Genomic DNA, 15539 nt, shown 5'->3' with positions numbered 1-15539 from the left:
GACTTCGACCCAAGAGCGCGTGAGACAGATTACCTATAGCCGTCAAAACGTAGATAATAGACTCGCATGGAATATTATCCATAACCGGGTTGTAGGTTGTTAGATGGATAAAACGACCGAAATCATCCTGAAGAGAGCGAAAGCAAACTTGTTAAAGGATGGAAATTCGACTCCACAAGGAATACGAATCTTACTCTGCTGGAGAAAACAATCAAAAGACTGACCAGAGAGTGCATGAGACATATTATCTATAGCCGTCAAAACGTAGATAACACACTCGCATGGAAGATTATCCATAACCGGATTGGAGGTTGTTAAATGGATAAACGACCGAAAAGAAAGGCATCGGGGTACCAGACTAGGTATGCAAAGATGACCAATCAAAAGAGGATGAAGTTGCTTACTCGGAGCAAATATCCAAAAGGAAGGGGAAGACCCACTGGGGACAACACTGCTTGATCAAGGCAAGTATCCAGAGGGAACAAGACTATCAATACCGCAAACCGGATACTGATAACTGCAAAGAGGGGATTACATCTACCGGTTAGTAGGCAGAAAACCACGGAAAAGTAACCAGTCATCGATAAGATGAGCACACAGGGTTAACTCCACCAAGGGGATGAAAGTGGGATTTTACAACTACCGACTAGTGGGTAGAAAACCACAAAGACTACCTCTGCTAGGGGAAAAGATCCAAGCTGGCAAGATGCTACCAATTGGGGAGTAACAATGCTGGGGATACCCACTCGACTAAGGAGTCACTTGTTGGGGAAACACCCTCTCTCAACCCTGCTGGGGAACCCAATTCTGAAATCGATCCAAGCGATGCTAAACTCTTTCCAACAATCCTATCTTGGTCACCACGGCCTCGGGCTAATGGATGCGTTTGCAATGCTGATGCATGAGTTTTTTGTTTTTGTTTTACACAATGCCCCATGATCATGGAAATGCTATGCACTAATGATGCACTATGCTATGCTTATCTAAATGATGAATGCATAAAACACACGTCTCCTCCAGAGACAACACCGGGGAACTCCAGGAACTGTGCTGAGGATCTCCTTACCACGTCAACTTCCACCCTGCTGGGGAAAGACAAACCTTGCTGGGGATGAACTCCATCGAACCCGGACTTGCTTGGCGATTACCCTGCTAGGGGAGGCAACCCATGCTTGTCTCTACTGGGGATGATTCCACCGGACTCGGTCCGCTTGGGAACCTTGCTGGGGGAAAACCATCAACACAAACTCTGCTGGGAAGACAGCTTCAGACTTGGAAAACAATCATAACTCCGCTGGGGATACGGTAACCTTCAGGCTTGCTGAGGAGGCACTGATCTCGAATCTGCTAGGGAGATGACACTCTCAAACCCATTGGGGAAATACGGCCTATCGGACACGGGCCGCCCTTCGATTCGTCGAACACTGGTGTTCATCATCCTACCACAGTGTTGACTTTCCGCTTTTGAGAACTCCCAGACTCATCTGGACTTTTCTGATCCATCACCTTGTATTCCCGACTCCTCCGTACTCCACGGGGATCGCACTCCTGGGATTATACAAACTTCCCAGTCCTCAGACTTTGAAGAGTCTTCTTGATTAAACCTTCCAGGATCGTCGTCCTTCTTTCGTCGTCCTTTCATTGTTCGTCTATCCCTTGCCCCTGGTTGGACTCTGTGGGGATCTTTTTTTGTCAAAAGATTTCATATCACTACTTGCCAGTGAATGAAGATATCTAACAGCACCTGCACAAGAGATTGTCAGATAAAATCGTGCCCCAGGCGTGCCAACGCTTCAAGACCTAGGTCACTCAAACCTCCGAATAAGATTTCCAGATCTCAATCTTATAAGCATGCATCGGAAGGGACCTATATGTTTCAAAATGCAAATATTCTTATCAAAACGAACGGATGTTTTCGTAATCAAAGCGGTAATGAAAACAAAAACAAAACTATTTGACTGAACACGCATTTATTGACTGAAACAAAAAGGATGGCTCAGAACTGAGCAATACACCGGAAGCAAACCCTGGAAAGAGGTGATTGCGTACAAAGGAAAAAATATATCCTATTGGCAATGCGGAACCGTGATCTCATCGGGTTCCAACTCGGTTACATCTCACATGTCCTCAAGAGTTTCCGCACTTTCGGCCTTCTGAACAAGACGCTTCCAATCGACCTCCGTCGGAGACTAACTGTGATGTCTTAACCAAAGCACAAACGATCATGCTGGACGCAGTTGTTCATTTCAATCCCTCTCTTGGCTGGACCGCCCTTTCAGGTTTCAGTCCACCGGGATACCCTTTTTTGCCCAAGTCGCCCTTGTGGGGTTTTCGACTTGTCGGGTGTACAGTTTTTCTCATTATCCCTAACTTTTGCCCGAACCTTTTCTCTTTTTTTTCTTGGTTCGCCGGGATGCCCCTTTTTTGCCTGGACTCTTTCTTTTTTGTCCAGCGGGTCAATTTTTCACGAAGTATCTTTTAACTGCGTCCGCATCCGCAGGGAATGGAAAATCTTCATCACCCGTGGTCGTCGACGACAAAGCTTCGTCAGAGAAACCTTTTTTTTTTTTGACCACGAATGGACATTCATAACTGTGTGTCCACTTGCCCCACGATCGTCTTGAGGAGGAAGGATCCTTTTCAACACCACATCTCTTCCATGCCACCCACGAGGTCGCACTTCTCGGTCAACAACCCGCTTCCTTCACTGGGTACGACTGCCCCACGGCAAATAACTGTCAGCCCTCTTCCTCAGCCAGGCTCCATGCGTCGTACCGAGTCCTTATCCGCTCGGCCTTTTTCAATTCTATGTCCACCTGGACTCTCCACAATGAGATCTAGCCTCCAGCAGGCAATATCACTTCCATCCCATACTGAATGAGGAAGGTGTTGCCCCAGTAGATGCACGTATCGAAGTACGACCCTCAGGATACCAACTTCGTACTCAGCCACCATCGTTGGTGCTTTCAACTGTTATCGGGGAAGCACTAGCTCATTCACTTTAAACTCTCCCCATCAGACATCAGAACCCGTTCGGATTCAGGGTCAGGCCCCTCCTCCGGGATCGGTCACTCTCAATCTTTAGATTTTAGTACCTCGAGATGTCCTCATCAGGGACTTTAAACTTCCTTGGTTGAGAATCATCGATGGGTTGTTGGGCGAGATAACCATACAATACCCTCTTCTTGATAGCTTTCTGGGAGGTATACCGAATACCGTATTCAGTTGACACCATTTACCCTCTCGCAACCCGTCCGTTCAACGCTATCTCCTCAAGCACATACTTGATCAGATCCATTTTGGACATCCACAAGGTGGTATGAACCAGCATACTGTCTCAGTCGGCGAACAGCCTATGCCAAAGTACATCAAGTTTTCTCGAGCAGTGAGTGTATTGTTTCACAGTCGATAAACTTTTTGCTTAGGTAAATTGCATGCTCTTTTCGACAAGACTATTCATGCTGACCCAATACACACCTAATAGACCCCTTGAGGGCTGTCAAGTACCATATTGACAGTTGTTTCTTCCAAGGAAGGCATCAGAATCAGAGGTTCCTGCTACTCATTTTCCTTTCCATGCCCCTTGGCAGTCACCATTCCACCTGACCATTTGATTCCTTTTCTCTCTTTTTTTTTGTTTGTTTTTGGTTCAGGCGTTTCTTGCACTGTTTTTTTCTTTTTTTTTTTTTTTTTTTTTGCAGGAAAAACCTCGATTCCTCTTTCATTCACAACATGCCTCGGCAGCTTGCTGGACGGCACTCCATAAGTGCACTGATTCGAACTCAACGGTATGAGTTATCTCTACCTGTCAAACAACTTGATCAAGTCCACCGGATGCCCCTCTCTGCTTGGGACTTTGCCATCATGTCATCAACATGGCATTTGCTTTCACGATGAGTCATATCATGAAACAAAGTCACCGTAGCCCTTTGATTCGTGGCACCGGCCTTCTTCTTCACTAGAGGATAGTCTTCTCTCGATGGTAGCTCGTGCCCCACAACATGGGTATTCCACCCTGGTGTAGCTTGATACAACCAGGCGCACATATCAACCTGCTCTTTTAACAGGGCTACCATTCTGTTCTTGACTTGCCTCTGAAGCGGCCTCAACTTTCATTTCCCTTCTGACCTCGGCGGTACTTGGGATGACAATCTTGACTCGCTCCTCGTGCAGTTGAAGCACCTTCTCCTCTTGTTTCAACGCCCTGGCTAGTTCCAGCAGATCACAATCTTCTTCGCCTTATTCTTCGGCATGATAGATCGGAGTGTCGAAGTCATACAGAGGTGTAACCAAATTGTTATCGATGAGATCAGGAGGGTAATCACTTTTGTGGTTGGAACAAGACAAGTTCAAAAGAAAAACGAAAAACATTGCCATTTTTATTTTTTAAAACTGCAAAAAATGAAAAACAGGGAACACCGCTTTTGATCACAAAAACATCCATTCATTACTGATGCAAAATGTTGCAAAGTGAAACACATGAGGTGGCCCTTACAATGGACCAGTACGTTTCGGGCAAAACGTATGGCTTTCATGCAAACAAAATTAACACAGAAAAACTACTCTTCCGGATGAGCGACAGTGATGCTTTTGGAGGCCTTCCAGTTGCCTGGTACGCACGACTTTATCCACAGCTCTAGCTCGCGGTCGCGGTCGATCTCCTCACTCACTGAACAAGCTTGATCAGAATTCAGCATTCCTGCACTGACGAAGATGTACGGTGGACGACGTCCTCTGTTTGGTCTAGACGACTCTTGATCCGGATAACCAATCCCGAACATGTCTGCCTTTACCGGTGTTGAGTGGATCCATCAGTTTGGATTTGTTGTCCCTAGCAGGAAATTTGAACAGACGGGCTATGCGCACCGGATGACACCTACAAAACAGCAAATGGGTTAGTATGACTCACACATGCAATGTCTACCCGTACCAGGAATATCTGTCCTTTGATTCCGGTTTCATCGAGACAGATAAAATTTTATCAACAATGACATCTGGATGACTCTCAACCTGAGTCTTAATCAAAAATAATGGACCCTGAGTACGGATAGATATGGGTTGAATGCAGATGAATGCGAAATGAGACCGATGCAAATGCATGAATGCAGGTCATTGTGCCGCCAAGTCATCTGAAGACCCATTCTCTGAACCAGTCACAGTCAACTGAGTCACCATAAATCCGACTTGGGGAGTTCCGAAATAAACGGAACTGGAGATTACATCACTACCATCACAGGAATATCCACTGAACGGATGACAGCCAGATCCTCTGAACAAGTACTCTCAACTCAACCCGGGGATCCGAAATAAACGGAACCTGCTGATAAACCACGGACAGAACTCTGGCGTCCCAGAAATAAATGTCCATAAATTCGGCTGAACCAAAGTCACCATCACAGCACCGCTGACAGAAACCGTATCTGTAGAGATCAAACCCTCCCCTCACAGGTGAATTCTAACAAGGTCATCCTAAGGCGGATAATAGTCTTGACAATCGGGCAGAGATACTCAATGGGTTTGCCCTTTCGGGTGTGCCATTGTAGCTCTCCTGAGATCGTCTAAACCAAAGATCCGGGAAATGATCGGTCACCAGAGTCAACAGCTCAAATGAAGTAACTCAACCAAAGTGGAATATTCCACAATGGAAAGCACTATCAGATGAACCTCGTCCGGCTTGTGGTATGTCACGTTACAACATCATGCTGATTTAGCAAATGAGGAACGTGAGACCCACACTAATCCTAGGTGTATACTCGGGCCTGGGTTTTAGCCCCACTCAGAACACCCACCCCAGACAGAAGAACCACCTGCACAGGAGACAGTTCAATGACAGTATGATGCATGCAAACATACATGCAAACAATAAATGCAAACAATAAATGCACATATATACAATGAGTGCAATAAATAACAGCACAAAGCAACCAAGGCCCTAACCTAGAGAGCGCTAGGAGAGACTCGCTTAGGGAAGATGGACCAGCACAGGTCAACTTCTAAAAATCCCCAGCAGAGTCGCCAGCTGTCGCATTACGCGAAAAACCGGTGGGAAAACAAGAACAACAGAGCCGCCACCGTGCGTTATTTATCCCAAAAGAGGGAAAGGAAACGCTCAGAGTAAACCTGGAAAAAGCATGTGGTCTCGCGACCAAAGAGAGTGGGATCGGGAGTCGGTTATGCGAAGGGAAGGTATTAGCACCCCTACGCATCCGTCGTACTCGACGGGATCCACGCACAAAAGGAAGGAAAATGGTTGCTAAAAACACTGCTCACACACACACACACTGGCTGAAAGAGACACAAGAAACTGACTGAAACTGACTCGGCAGGACATCGTATCCTGGGCCTACTTAGTCTATCAGGCATAGACATCAGAGTCTAAGTAGTTCGAACTGGGGAAACGACACATGCTCGCTAGGATATCGCATCCTATGCATACGTATCTCCTTTGGACGAAGGAGAATCAGAGCATTCGTAGCTCGGCTGACACGCACACAAACAAACGCAGGCAAAGGCAAACGTGGAGCCTGAATGCCAATCATTGGACTTATATCAGCATCCGAACCAAAACGCACTCAAAAGGCAAACATGGAGCCCGACTGCCAATCACTGGACTTACGTCGGCATCCGAACCAAACACACGCACACAGGAACCCGAATGCCACTCGATGGACTTACATCAGCTTCCAAGCACACAACAAGACACAGGATGTGGAATGCCAATCGCTGGGCTTACATCCACCTCCTAACACCAACACAGGAAGAAGAAGGGTCTCGATTGTAACTAGGGCAAGAGAAAGGGAAGGTCTCAATCGCAACGAGGGCGAGAGAAAAGAATGTCTCAATCGCAACGAGGGCGAGAGAAGAGAATTAGTGTTAGTGGTTAGTCAAACTCGGCAAGACATCGCATCTCGTGCCTACGTATCTCATCTGAACATGAGAATCAGAGTTGCCGTAGTTCGGCTAAACTATTCCTGTTGGTTTGTGTTTTTTGAGTGGATAACGTCACTACGCAATCTACCGGATGCTCGACCTTTGGAGACTTACTCACCTGTAGTAGAAGGAGTTGACGTATCCTTAAGAGGGGATAATGTTTGTTTGTGTTTTAGGAAAGCTCAAGCAAGAAAGGAAGTCCTATACGAAGGAACCGTGCTACCTTAATTGTCATGCAAACGAGACTACGCGGAGTCTAGCAAACCTAGGGGATACAATCACACCACACAAACATATACAACATGAAATAAACACACCAGCAAGGGGCTCAAACATCAGGGCTAGGCTTTAGTCGAGGGGTCATATCAACCTCAACAAACAAGCCTCTGTATCGGGGTCAGGTTAGCTCTTAACCTTGCCATTGAGGGGCTAAGGTGAAGCCAGATGAAAGGTGATGAGGGGTGTGCCTCATTGCTTCTATCTCTGGTCAGAGAGAGCATCAGACAAGGGAGCGTGGGTCCAGAATGGGGGGACCCTTCTACGCTCAGGACATAGACTCGACTGTACAATGTACAAGATCTTGGGCTTGGATCTCAATGCTACAACCATGTAATGGGAGCAAGGAGAAGACTCACAGAATAGTGGGGGATAGATTGCTTATCCCTACCTTCCACCAATTGCCTCAAGTGAGGACTTTTCCTGCTTGGGACAAATATAAACATACACAATCATTGCCTCTTAAGGAGGACTTCAGACAGTTTGCCCGGCCCGGTAACAGCCGGGTCTCCAGACTACATGAAGAAGAAAGTTCTATACCTCAATGCCAATTGCTTATAAGCAAAGCAATGCAAGTTCTTAAGAGAACTGAGCAACTAAAGGGTACCTGAGAACAATCCAACATAATCAGCATCCCATTCATAATCAGACAACAATACAAGAATCAACAATGTACAATCATAATCAAACAATAATGTGCATAGCACAAAGCTCAATGTGAACCAACATCCTACAAAACAGCCACATTAGTTTACAAGTCAAGTAAGATAATCCCAAATGTGAAACAATATCCTTAAGCCTTAACTCCTTAACCTGAAAAGCCAAAGACAAGTTCAAATGTAAGTGACAAGACCACTAGGACTAGCCTAGGGTCCAAAAGAAGGAAAAATCCTAAAACAGCAACCAATTCATGATCAAAGTCAAGCTATTTCAATTACAAAGGGATCCCAATTGGTCCCATATCCAAACTATACACCTATTTCATTTTATGTACAATCTAAGGCAGGGTGAGCAATGTTAAACCACATATGAGCAGTCAGCAAGATCACATCACAAAAAATACCAAAACAGCATGGAAAATTCCACAAAAATTATATCCTAAACAGAGGACATTCAACAAGCTACATGTCAATTTTTAAGCCATTTGGACTAGTGGAACTCTGGGAATTAATTCAACATGACAAGGCATGCAAAAACACAATCAAATGAATCTACAAAATGTATGCTAACTTCAATCACATGGTAAACAGTGGCATTAAATGGTAAATGGATGGGACCAAAGCCAATTGAAAGCTACACATGTCAGGAACTACTCTACCAAATTTCATGGTCATAGGGTAAGGTATGAGAATATGGCAACATATATACGAATGTGTCACAAACAAGGCCCTAAATATGCTAGGCAGCACTCAAAAATCCTAATCAATTAGGAAATGGATTATAAAAATCCACAAAAAATCACAGTGAAAGTTAACATGTTAATGGTGCTACATGCAAAAAATTAAGGCCATTGGCCAAAGGGAAGCATGGCAAAATAATTGGAGAATTCTGTATATCACATGGTGTCACATTTTATCATACTCAAGTTCAATAAATCACAACTAAAAGACCAGAGGTCCAAAAAACACAAATCCTATGTCAAAAATTCCAGAAGAGTGTCAGGAATCTACACCTAAAATTTCAACTCATTTGGATTATGTATGGTGATTTTATAATTAAAATGGTAAATCATGTGAATTTGGCATACATCATGGATATCTCTATGGCAATTTATTTTTCTACCAAGCACAATCTTATTTTTTGATTCTATAAAAAAAGTAGATGAAAAATGAAGACTAACAAAAAAAGTCTTGAATTATTTGGATGATTATTGGTCATTTTATGATTTTTTTGAAGATTTAAAATATTTATTGAATATTTATTTTGGATTTTTCAATGATTTAATTAATTAATTGGAGCTAAATGGCAAATGCGTAATAACGTAGTCTGAGGCCAAAACGGCACCGTCCCCATTAAATGAGGTGGCGCCATGCTATTCGCCGGTCCAAAGCGGGAAACACAATTTTGAAATGAAACGCAGGAGGCATGGATCGAAACACGGATTTGGCCGAAGAATTTCCAGAACTCATGAAGCTTCAACGCTGTTCTTGAGTTCTTCATCTGCAGATTAGGTTTCGAGCGAATCTTAACGAAAATCAACAATCCATACGTCGTTGGAACCGGCATGAGCTCAGGATCGTGAATACGCAAGCGATTTCATCCAGAAATTAATGTACAGTACAAATCGAACGAAAGAAAGAATTGCATCTAAACTTCAATTGAAGATAACTCGGCCAATTCTTAACGAAATTACAATCCACAACTTGCTACGCAATCTACAATCCACACTCTACAATAACCACTACACAATTTTAGCAATCAGAAGATTCGAATTTAACCTCTTGATGAATGCTACCGTCGGAATCTCGCGCGTTTTGGCTCAATGAATGAAAACAGATGTTGCTCAACGTTGTAGGAGGCTGGTGCAATGTTCAATTTAGCTCAACGAAGTCTGAACAGGTAGAAATTGCCGACTGTCATGTAAATCGCGTTTGCTTCAATGGTGAAGGTTCTTCAAGGATCTTCCACTTTCTTGCTTCAACAGTACACCAACTTCACCTGCATATGATGATCAACCATAGAAACCGCACAAAAACTGGTGAAATCTTGGTGAATTCTGAAAAAAATGGAAAATGCAAAGTGTGGAAAGTGAGAAAAATGAGAGAGTTCTTGAGATTTTTTGTTGAATTTGTGAATTGTGATTAACCAGTGCAATTCTGTTAGAGATTAGGTTTATATATCAAGCTCTTAATCTAACTATTAATCAAGATTAGTGAAAAATGGTAATTAGTGAAAATTGGCTTATGTGTGAATTTGGCTCTTTTTTGCTCTTTCTCTAAACCAGTCCATATATCAGCTCCAATTGGATTCCAGCAAGTCTAAAATACCATATATGATGTGTAGAAAAAAGTCCCATTTCCATTGTTTCCTGTTTGATTTATATTATAAATTAGATCATTTCATAATAATAATTTAAATGACATATTTGAACCATTTTATTTTTTCATGTTAGAATTCTAACCTCAACGAAATATGTTATAGAAAATCGACATTGATTATATGTATATTATATTGAGTTTTTCTGTTTTCACCATGAAACATCTGACATAATAAAATGTCCTTTGAATTTTAGAGTATGAATCTTGTTTTGTTAGCAATTCTAGTCTGTGAAACACATCAAATTCAAAATTGAATCAATTGATACTGACATTACTCAAAGCATCCATCACTTCCATATGTCATAATAGGTTAGTAAATATATGTTTGAATATATGATTTAATGCAGAGGCTTAAGAAGTTAGATCATCGAGCCATAAACATAACCTCAAGAGTCTGAGGTGTAAGAGGCTAAGGAAGTAACCCAAACTGGGGCTTCCTAAGGTGTATGCGCCTATAGGAAGGATACTTGAAGAGATATATCCAGGAGGACCATTAGGCCCATATGACATATATGGTTGTGTATTACAAGGAACATGTGATCAAAGATACTTGAGAGGGAGATGTATGATTATATTTCTCAATGATTTTTATATTCAATATGTTTTATTCCTTTTTATGTTGTCTCTCTAATTATTTAATTATTCTTCTAGACAGTAATGACCCCTTAAAATGTATAAACAATAGGAAGAAGGCCATCACTATGAATAATCCCTAAGAGGATTGATTATGTAACAACCCGTGTAATATATATCTAGAATAATATCATACAAGTGTTATTATTTGTACTGATACAACACAAGAGTCGAGAGGCATCATTTACATACTTGACCAAAATAAAGATACAACCTATGGTACAAGACATGGAAAGTTCCAAATAAAAATCTAAGATCTATGTACAATATCTACCATTATACAAAATCCACAGCGGAAGATCACATCATCACAACAACGTCGAAACATCATCAAAACGATCCTCTTAATCTTACCTAAAAAAACACCAGAAAAATAACAACATTTATGGGGTGAGATAATAATATCAGTGAGTCCCCTATCCTATGGGTCCACTCGGCTCGACAAGGTACTACCTGATTTCTAACTCAAGTATTCACCTTCTGTTACTTGTGTATCACTCATACAATGTAACTATCACTTAAGCAACTGAGGGATACTCACAGTGTGGGAAACATGTCACTTGAGTTTTCATAACTCAATAAAATCACTATTTGGATTCAGGAAACATCAATCCCCGAACGGACCTACGTCTAAGCCAGGATCAGTTCACACATGCTCGTATGATTCGACTGTCGTGGTGGATATCGGGTCCTCTATGAGGCTTAATCCTCAGTTCAAGTGACCGTCACTCGTATGGGACTCTAACCCACTTTAAGTATCTTCACCGTATGGGACTCTAACACACTTAGGTGTCCACCTTTCCTCCATGTTCGCCTGGTTACGACTCAAACCCAATTGAGGCACAATTTATGTCATAACAAAAATAATAAAAATCCAACATGGTTTGTTGGGGAATAAAGGTGTCATCGACTATTCTATACAAAACCATCGATACAACATTTTATTTAATGTATCGTTCTTTTTATAGGGTGCTATGTGAGTGTATTTATAGTATTAACAACAAAAGCAAAGTTGAAAAAATACGGTAAAATAAAAATAACAAATATTTATTTAAAGTTGTTTATGTGTTGGAAAATATTAGTTAAGTGTAAGATCAAAAGATGTATGACAAGATAAGTGGCTTGTGAGATAATATATATAAATTCAATCTACCATCATCACATATATCAACATTGATAAACTCATGACTTATAATAATAACATGAAGTTCTTAATTCTCTTTAGCCTCACTTTTTATATTCAGAAATGTACTTTCAAATGTCAATCCTCTTCCCTATGAAGCTATATTTAATTTTGGTGATTCAATAAGCGACACAGGAAATGAAGCAAACTCTTCACCCACCTATGCCTATCAATAGTCCTTATGGATCAACGTATTTTAAACATCCCTCAGGACGTTTGTCAAATGGACGCTTGATTATAGATTTCATAGGTAAATTTATTATTTTTTAGTTTTATTTGTATATACTTTTAACCTTGGAGGGTAAAAGTATATTTCTGAATATAAAAGTGAGGCTAAAGAGAATTAAGATATATCCTTTATATTGTGTTATTAGTATTTTATTAGATATATTCCCTGATACTCACTTTATTTTGTAGCTCAAGCATATGGATTGCCATTTTTGCCAGCCTATAAAAATCTCATTGAAGGCCAAGATATCACGAAAGGAGTGAACTTTGCATTTGCTGGTGCCACTGCACTTGATTTTAATTATTTCAATAAAAGTATGGTTGCTCTACCTGGAACTAATAACTCATTGAGTGTTCAACTTAAGATGTTTAAGAGACTCAAGCCTTCACTATGTAAAAACAAAAAAGTATTGTCACATCTTCTTTTGCATATACATTTAATGTAATTTTCAAAATATTTTTTTTAATCAAAGAGTTAACAATATTTGTTATTTTATGATACAGATTGTCGTAACTACTTTAAGAAATCATTATTTTTAGTCGGAGAAATTGGTGGAAATGATATTTTCTCTCATATTACACCAAAATTTTCAACTTCAGAAATCTTATTCCCTTAGTGGTTAATAAAATTACAGAAACAACCATAGTAAGTTATAATAAATTTATGTATTTTAATAACTACTTCAATATAAGTTATAATAATGTAGTAACTATTTTTTTTCTTTCCATGTGATAGTCATTAATCAAAGAGGGAGCTGTAGAGATAGTTATTCCAGGGAACTTTTCCAGTGGGGTGTAGTGCCTCCCTTTTGGCAGTGGTGAATACTAATAATACAAAAAACTACGATGAATTTGGATGCTTTAGGCATTTAATACTGTCATACAATATTTTAATGACAATCTAATCTATTCTATAACTACATTAAGAGAGACTTACCCTGATGTCAAGATAATATACTTTGACTATTATAATAATGCCAAACGTTTGTATGAAGAACCACAAAAATATGGTGGGTAGTTTTTTTTATATAATATTTAACTTATTATACATATAGCAATAATGATTGTTAATTAAGTTGTTCATTTATATATGAATAATTGTTTTTCTGCAAAATTTATTTATATATACATGTACAATATTTAAATAAAGTACAAGTTTTATGTAGGTTTTGATAAGGATGAGACATTCAAGGCATGTTGGAGGCGGGGTGGGCCACATAATTTTGATCCAAGATGGGGTGTGGAAGTCCTAATACAACTGTTTGCTCTGACCCTTCTAAAAATATAAACTGGGATGGAGTTCATTTTACAGAAGTAGCATATAAACTATTAGCAAAAGGATTAGTTGAAGACCTTTTGCATATCCCTCACTTAAACCAGCTCCTTTTCAAATAGCCTAAAGCATTCAAGATAGTGTCGTCAGGAGAATTAAGAAATATGTATATCACAATTTATGTAGCTCTCGACGGGATTAGTTATATATTCAATAAACATTAATGTCATTCTTTTTAAAATTTAACTCATAAATGCTATTGGTATAAATTGTTTTTATACAATCAGCCAATTAAATACTAAATAATTGTCTATGAATTATCTTTAAAGTTATATTTATGAATAATTTGATATACAAATAGTATAAAACTTTTTTTATATCAATATATATATATATATATATATATATAATCTATATATATATATATATATATATATACTATATATATAGATATATATATATAGATATATATATATATATATATATATATAGATATATATATATATATATATATATATATCTTTTATTAGCACTAATCATAAAAAGAAAAGGGCTTCTCTCGTTCGTGATTCTAAAATATACCTAAAAAATAGTTCAAAATGAACTATTAATAAATTCTATAAATATTGCATTGTTTCCTGTTTTATTTATATTATAAATTAGATCATTTCATAATAATAATTTAAATGACATATTTGAACCAATTTATTTTTTCATGTTAGAATTTCTAACCTCAACGAAATATGTTATAGAAAATCGACATTGATTATATGTATATTATATTGAGTTTTTCTGTTTCACCATGAAACATCTGACATAATAAAAATGTCCTTTGAATTTTAGAGTATGAATCTTGTTTTGTTAGCAATTCTAGTCTGTGAAACACATCAAATTCAAAATTGAATCAATTGATACTGAACATTACTCAAAGCATCCATCACTTCCATATTTCATAATAGGTTAGTACATATATGTTTGAATATATGATTTAATGCAAGAGGCTTAAGAAGTTAGATCATCTGAGCCATAAACATAACCTCAAGAGTCTGAGGTGTAAGAGGCTAAGGAAAGTAACCCAAACTGGGGCTTCCTAAGGTGTATGCGCCTATAGGGAAGGATACTTGGGAAGAGATATATCCAGGAGGCCCATATGACATATATGTATTGTTGTATTACAAGGAACATGTGATCAAAGATACTTGAGAGGGAGATGTATGATATATTTCTCAATGATTTTTATATTCAATTATTGTTTTATTCCTATTTTATGTTGTCTCTCTAATTTATTTAATTATTCTTCTAGACCAGTAATGACCCCTTAAAATGTATAAACAATAGGAAGAAGGCCATCACTATGAATAATCCCTAAGAGGATTGATTATGTAACAACCCGTGTAATATATATCTAGAATAATATCATACAAGTGTTATTATTTGGTACTGATACAACACAAGAGTCGAGAGGCATCATTTACATACTTGACCAAAATAAAAGATACAACCTATGGTACAAGACATGGAAAGTTCCTAAATAAAAATCTAAGATCTATGTACAATATCTACCATTATACAAAATCCACAGCGGAAGATCACATCATCACAACAACGTCGAAACATCATCAAAACGATCCTCTTAATCTTACCTACAAAAACACCAGAAAAATAACAACATTTATGGGGTGAGATAATAATATCAGTGAGTTCCCCTATCCTATGGGTCCACTCGGCTCGACAAGGTTACTACCTGATTTCTAACTCAAGTATTCACCTTCTGTTACTTGTGTATCACTCATACAATGTAACTATCACTTAAGCAACTGAGGGATACTCACAGTGTGTGGAAACATGTCACTTGAGTTTTCATAACTCAATAAATCACTATTTGGATTCAGGAAACATCAATCCCCGAACGGACCTACGTCTAAGCCAGGATCAGTTCACACATGCTCGTATGATTCGACTGTCGTGGTGGATATCG

At 39.3% G+C, this 15539-nt stretch overlaps 1 pseudogene; it reads left to right on the top strand.

The window, feature by feature from the left end:
* Positions 1 to 12061: 12061 nt before the first annotated feature.
* LOC127115390 (GDSL esterase/lipase At5g45910-like) lies at positions 12062 to 13688 on the top strand (annotated as a pseudogene).
* Positions 13689 to 15539: the final 1851 nt, after the last annotated feature.

The sequence above is a fragment of the Lathyrus oleraceus genome, chromosome 1, assembly GCF_024323335.1.
Source record: "Lathyrus oleraceus cultivar Zhongwan6 chromosome 1, CAAS_Psat_ZW6_1.0, whole genome shotgun sequence".
Lineage (NCBI taxonomy): Eukaryota > Viridiplantae > Streptophyta > Magnoliopsida > Fabales > Fabaceae > Lathyrus > Lathyrus oleraceus.
This window is presented reverse-complemented; position numbering and strand designations above follow the sequence as displayed.